This window comes from Hibiscus syriacus, unplaced genomic scaffold, assembly GCF_006381635.1.
Source record: "Hibiscus syriacus cultivar Baekdansim isolate YM2019G1 unplaced genomic scaffold, ASM638163v2 tig00116958_pilon, whole genome shotgun sequence".
In the NCBI taxonomy this organism is placed as follows: Eukaryota; Viridiplantae; Streptophyta; class Magnoliopsida; order Malvales; family Malvaceae; genus Hibiscus; species Hibiscus syriacus.
This window is the reverse complement of record NW_024063484.1, coordinates 331,516-338,065: the sequence shown is the minus strand read 5'-3', so window position 1 is coordinate 338,065 and position 6,550 is coordinate 331,516. Positions and strand designations below refer to the sequence as shown.

Below are 6,550 nucleotides of genomic sequence, written 5' to 3'. Positions count from 1 at the left end.
GCAAATACACATATTTTCAACGGTAAGGGCAAGTAAAATTTAAAAATAATATTTATTAAATCATTTTAAATTATATTTATAATATTTATTAAGAATATAACAATTGATTTAAAGTTAAATTTATTCTTTTAAATTTTAATTTGAGTCAAGTAAAATTTATATTAGACCATATAATAAGATAAAACTATCATACTAGTTCTATTTTTATCACTTAATTAATTTTTTTAAAATTATATCTAATGTACAAGATAATATCTGTAAAACTCAATCATTTGATATTAAACACTCATATTTCTGATATTACTGGTGCTCGAACTCAAAATCTCAAAAGATAAAAATAATTCTTTTTATCATCAAATCACTTGGATTCATGCTAAAAAATATTATATGAGGATTCTAAAAATTATACGAGGATTCTAATCACGGACTCTTGCACTCGGTATTTACTTAAAATATATTATAGAAAAGGGAAAAGACAAAAGCATGGATTTATGAATAATCATAAAGCTAAAAATGGGCTTTGAGAAAGTAGAAGAAAAGACATGGATAACAGAATAACCCACAGCTACTTCAATGCTAAAAGTCCATTACCAATAGAAAGCCCCAACCTACAAAAGATTATATGATATCCAAATTGAACCCCTCTTTCTCTCTTTTTCCACTTCCTCCTGCAAGATACCGAAGGGGAAAGAACAACAAACATATAACAACTTATGGCAACTGAGGCGGCGGAGGAAGTTCCCGTCCCTGCAGCGGTTGCGGAAGCAGCCGCAACAACAGGAGCTGAGAAGCAGCTGCAGCAACTGAGGCGGCGGAGGAAGTTCCCGTCCCTGCAGCGGTTGCGGAAGCAGCCGCAACAACAGGAGCTGAGAAGCAGCTGCACAAGCTTGAAAGAAAGTGGGCCTTTTGGTTTGATAACCAATCTAAGCCTAAACAAGGCGCCGCTTGGGGTAGCACGTTACGCAAAGTTTACACCTTCGACACTGTTGAAGAATTTTGGTGGTACTTTTATAAAAAGCCCACTGCTCTTTTATTTGTAATTTTTTTTAAAGATCTGTTGATTTAGAATGGGTTTTCTTTTTTCTATTGAAAACAAAACATATTCTCCATTTGGGTTATCATTTTTGGGTAGATACTGATGTGCTTTTCTGGGTTTGTAATGTGTTGATGACTAATTGATTTGTTTGAGATTTGGTTTGTTTAGTAAGAAAAATTTGTTTCCTAAGAATTAATTTTATTAGAGTTTGTTGTTTTCATTATATAAAATATAATACGACTATTTTAATTGTTATTTATTATTGTTTGTTTGAAATTAAGGCACACACTTTTGTTATGTTTCAGTTTATATGATCAAATATTCAAGCCCAGCAAGTTGCCTGGAAATGCTGATTTCCACTTGTTTAAGGCTGGGATTGAGCCTAAATGGGAAGATCCAGAGTGCTAATGGAGGAAAGTGGACTGTCCCTAGCAACCCTAGCAACAGAAGGTCTAATCTTGAGAATATGTGGCTTGAAACTGTAGTGTACTGCCTTTAGATATGTATTATGTGCTGCATGGTTGGTCTGTTCTCTTATTTGACACATTAATTGCATTCTATGGACAGTTGATGGCATTGATTGGTGAGCAGCTCGATGAGTCGGATGAGATATGCGGTGTGGTTGCTAGTGTACGTCAAAGACAGGACACTTGCATTGTGGACCAAGACAGCAACAAACGAGGCTGTTCAGGTCTTTATCATAGGAATTGTTGATATTTGAATCTAATCTATTTGTTTGTTGAGCTAGTATTCTGTGGAAACGTACCTACATATCATTTTCATTATATCAGTGGACCTTTTCTGAATCCGTATGCTCATGAATGAAATTTCTAATTTATACTTGTAACTTTCTACCATGATCACTCTGCAAGAAAATATACAAATTAGACTGATAATGATGGGTTTTCTTTGTTTCCATTGAGCCAATAAAATGCTTAAATCTATCTGATTGCTTCTGCTGCATTGCATAAATTTTATTTCCGCGTTTAATGGGGCTAAAGCTTTTGCTGCAATCACGGGTTCATGTATTCAATTAGAAAGTGAAATAAGGTTATCTATCATTTTCAGTCCATGTTTCACCCATTTATTTAGAATTTGACAAGTTCAGCTTGCCGGCAATTGACCCATTTTTGTAGTCGGCTAGTCGCACTTTGGTCATCTTTTGCTGGTGATGTCTCCAAACCCTTTTTTTGCATGTGAACTTATTCTTTCATATTTATAAAGCATCCTCTCACAAGTCCATATTGCAATGGCATGTTGCCCTGCATAATTTCCCGAAGCACACTTGGATCTACGGCCACTTGTCATTTATCACATACCTTTCATTATTGATTTTGTCCCTTTGAAATTCAGCTAATCGTATGTGCTTTGATGATGTTAACTGGAATCATGTGATATAGATGGGAATTGGAAGGAAGTGGAAGGAGATCATTGACTTCAATGATAAAATTACTTATAGCTTCCATGTAAGCTTCATTCAACCGGTAATTGCGATGTTGGGAGCATATTCTCTCACCGTGACTAACTGTTTTGCATGTTGCAGGATGACTCTCGTCGGGAAAGATCGGTTAAAGGACGATACAGTGTGTGAACTCTTTGCATGTTTCTTTTAAAATCCGAAGTTTAATGTCAATTTTGCAACTTTTGAAAACCCTAATAATAAATAAAATCATCTTTAAAGAAATGTAACGACCATTTATGAATTTTACTCTAATTTATATTAGTAATGCACATTGATGTATGTCATTAGTGGTGCATGTTGGTATGTCAATACTAAAGATTGTGGTACATCCACTCTAGACATCCATATTTTTAAGTCTAAGATTGTGGAAGATATGAATACTAAAGAAAGTTATCCATTGAAGATCGATGTTGGTCTGTAGCAGTGGTGAATCCAGAAAAATTTTGTAGACTAGGCTAATATAAACATAATAAAAATTTTATCAACAATAATTCATATATATTTTAACTTAAAAATATAATGACGATTATATATATATATGGATTAAATCTAGAAAAAAATATTAATTGGACCAGTATAATTTTTTTACATAATTTATACATTATTTTAATTCAGGATAAACTAACTATTTGGTCACCCACCTGTTACTTAATTTATGTTTTAGTCACTCAACTATTATTTTTTCAAATTCATACACAACCTTACATTTTGGTTCTATTTTGGTCACCTATCATTAAAAAATTAAAAATGATGTTAACATGATATTTTTTTATTTTTCAATTTTGATGTGACATTATCTTATAATGACATATCAACAACACATCTAACGTTTTAAAGACGACGACTGACCAAAACAAAATCAAAACGTAACATTGAGTGTGTGTGATTTAAAATAAATAATAATTAGGTGACCAAAATAAAAATTAAATAATAAGTAGGTGACTAAATAATAATTTACCCTTTAGAATAATGGGTAGGCTATGGCCTAGGTAGGCCTAAGCCTACATACCCCTCGTCGGTAGGGTGATTGTCAGATCAAGTTAAGTCGAGTAAAAAAATTTGAGTTATTTAAGTTGACGAGTATTATTTTATAACTCGAACTTTATTAAAAAAAATTATGGTCAAGAATTTATAAAATCGAGAGTTTTTTGTTTAAATGTATTTATATTATAATATTGTAGTACTATTTGATTATATTTAAACGATTTTCTATATATATATATTTCTTCATATGAGATATACATATATCATACAAAGTTAAGACACTCACCTCAAATTTGAAAATAAATATATTAATTACTAAAAAAATAAGTTATTTGAGTTCTATTTTCTAACTCAAAATTTATACATAAACCTTTAAATACATTTTTTTTATTATTTTTTAGAAAATTATTTAAAAGTTTATCGAAATAAAATTATAATTATAATTTTAAAAAAAACATTAACCTATTAAATTATCATGTCATATCACCCTTTAACAACAATTAACGCCACAATAATCATTTTATAACTATTCAAAAACTTTAATGTTTATTTTATAATTTATGAAAGTTTAATAGCTAAAGTGAATGTAAATATAATATAATGTCATCTTGTGTACTTTAGCCGATACGTTTTGGAATTGTGTTTTTTTAGGTAAAAAGCGCACACAACCTAAAGATCGAAAATCAAATCAGAACCGTCGAATCCATAATATCGACGATCTCCACTGTCCAAACGGATCACATTGATTTCCTTCTCTTATTCTTCTCCACAGCTCTTCTTTTTCTCCAACCCCAAACCCAAAAGCCCTACCCAAACCCAAAAGCCCTAGCGAGAAAATCCCAGCAAAAATCAAAAGCTTTTGTCCCAGATTTTGAGGAAGAAAGGAAAAAAGAGGATAATGGATTCAGATCAAGGAAGTTGTTCATTGGAGGTATATCGTGGGAAACCAACGAGGATAAGCTAGCGATACTTCGGTCAATACGGAGAACTTTTGCAGACTGTTGTTATGAGAGATAAGGTCACTGGTAGACCTAGAGGGTTCGGTTTCGTTGTCTTCTCAGATCCTTCTGTTCTTGATACTGTTCTTCAAGAAAAACACAACATAGATGGAGAAACGGTAAGACTTTATCTGGGTTTCTTTTCTTTTTACTCTTAATCGTTTATATGAAAATAGGGTTAAATTGAATAATCAACATTTTGGACGCGCTAAAATGTAGTGTACCTATGCCAAACTGAATATTTTTCAAAGAAGTTTAATCTTAGTGACTCGCTTGAAGATTCCAACTTCGTTTTCTTCTCTAATTTTACTTCATCCAAGTTTGTGAAGATTACTTCACTATAAGATATGATACTTCTCTTCGCCAGGTTGAGGCAAAGAGGGCATTATCAAGAGAGGAGCAGCAAACTTCGGCGAGATCTGGGAATTAATCAGGGTAGAAGTTCGGAAGTGGCGGTGGAAATGTCAGGACCAATAAGATTTTTGTTGGAGGGTTGCCTCCAACCTTAACTGAAGATGGGTTTCGCCAGTACTTTGAGGATTATGGCCATGTAACTGAAGTTGTGATCATGTATGACCAGAACACTCAGCGGCCTCGGGGATTGGTTTTTATTTCCTTGACAGTGAAGATGCAGTTGATAGGGTTTGCACAAGAGTTTCATGATTGAACGGCAAGCAAGTTGAAGTGAAGCGGGCACTTCCTAAGAGGCTAATCCTGGTGGGGTTAACCGGACAATGAGTGGTGGTGGTGGTGGAGCCTGGCTATGGTTATGGTCCTGCTAATAATGCTGGGTTATGGTGGTTATGGGAATTACAGTGGTGCAGCTTGCTGCTTATGGTGGCCCTGCAGGTGCAGCGTATGGGAATCCCAATGCTGGTTATGCAAGTGGCCCTCCTGGTGCCCCAAGAAGTTCATGGGGTACTCAAAACCCTTCTGGTTACAGTACTATGGGCTATGGAAATCCTACTCCTTGGGGTGCCCCAGGTGCTGGTAGCGGTCGTCCAGGTTCAGCAGCTACCTGTCAATCTCCCACTGGAGCTGCTGGGTATGGGAGTCAAAGTTATGGTTATGGTGGTGGGTATAGCGGAAATGATGGATCTTTATGGGAATGCAGGCTACGGTGCTCTTGGAGGTCGAACTGGTGGTACTCCAAATAGTAATTCTGGTTCAGGTGGTGGAGATATGCAAGGGAATGGTGGCTACATGGGAAGTGGATACGGTGATGCAAATGGAAATTCAGGTTACGGAAATGCATCTTGGAGGTCTGATTCATCACAAGGTTCTGGAAATTATGGGGGCGTTCAGGCAAATGGTCCTCATGGTGGACAAGCAGGTTATGGTGGTGCTCAGGGTCGACAAGCACAGCAGTGATTCAGTCATTTGGAAGACAACTTGATCAATGCCTCTTTTCACTGATAACACCGTCTCTGCTCTTGTGGTTCTGATGGTTTATTGTTCTCGGAGCAACAAGAGGCTCAAGTTGTATCTCAAATTTCAATGGGACTGGTTGGGTTGCTTGAATCCCGGTAGTTTGAAATATCTAATTTTTCTAGTCATAATAAGTAGCTTTGAGGCATGATATAAGCCTCTTTGGTTTTGCTATTGATTGTAGTTCTAAATTCAGCTTGCTTTATATTTGTTTTCTTTCTGCACCACTACATTTTCTTATTGAGCTAGTGTTTAAGAAATTTAGTTTGGCTGTTATGAGCACTTTATTGATACTTATATAGGAAATTTGGTGATAGACACTTCTGCTTGAGTTTTGATATATGACATTAGCAGGTTAAGATGTACCAAGGATTTTTACTGAGAGCAATGGACTTCTGCTTGAGTTTTGATATATGACATTAGCAGGTTAAGATGTACCAAGGATTTTTACTGAGAGCAATGGAGCTATGGGCCACTTGGGTTGATCTCTTAGTAATGGTAGCAATAAACTTGACACTTGAGGATGGCATAATCATTTGCCCCCTGTATTTGCCCTTTTGATGTACAGGAGAGACGGAATTTATAGGTAAAGTCGAGTGTCCAATCATGGCTGAACCTGAGCTTCATGGTGAGTTTGCTCAG

At 35.3% G+C, this 6,550-nt stretch overlaps 2 pseudogenes; both read left to right on the top strand.

Moving 5' to 3' along the window:
- Nucleotides 1-594: 594 nt before the first annotated feature.
- On the top strand, nucleotides 595-2,720 carry LOC120189530 (annotated as a pseudogene).
- Nucleotides 2,721-4,380: 1,660 nt separating this feature from the next.
- On the top strand, nucleotides 4,381-6,184 carry LOC120189489 (annotated as a pseudogene).
- Nucleotides 6,185-6,550: the final 366 nt, after the last annotated feature.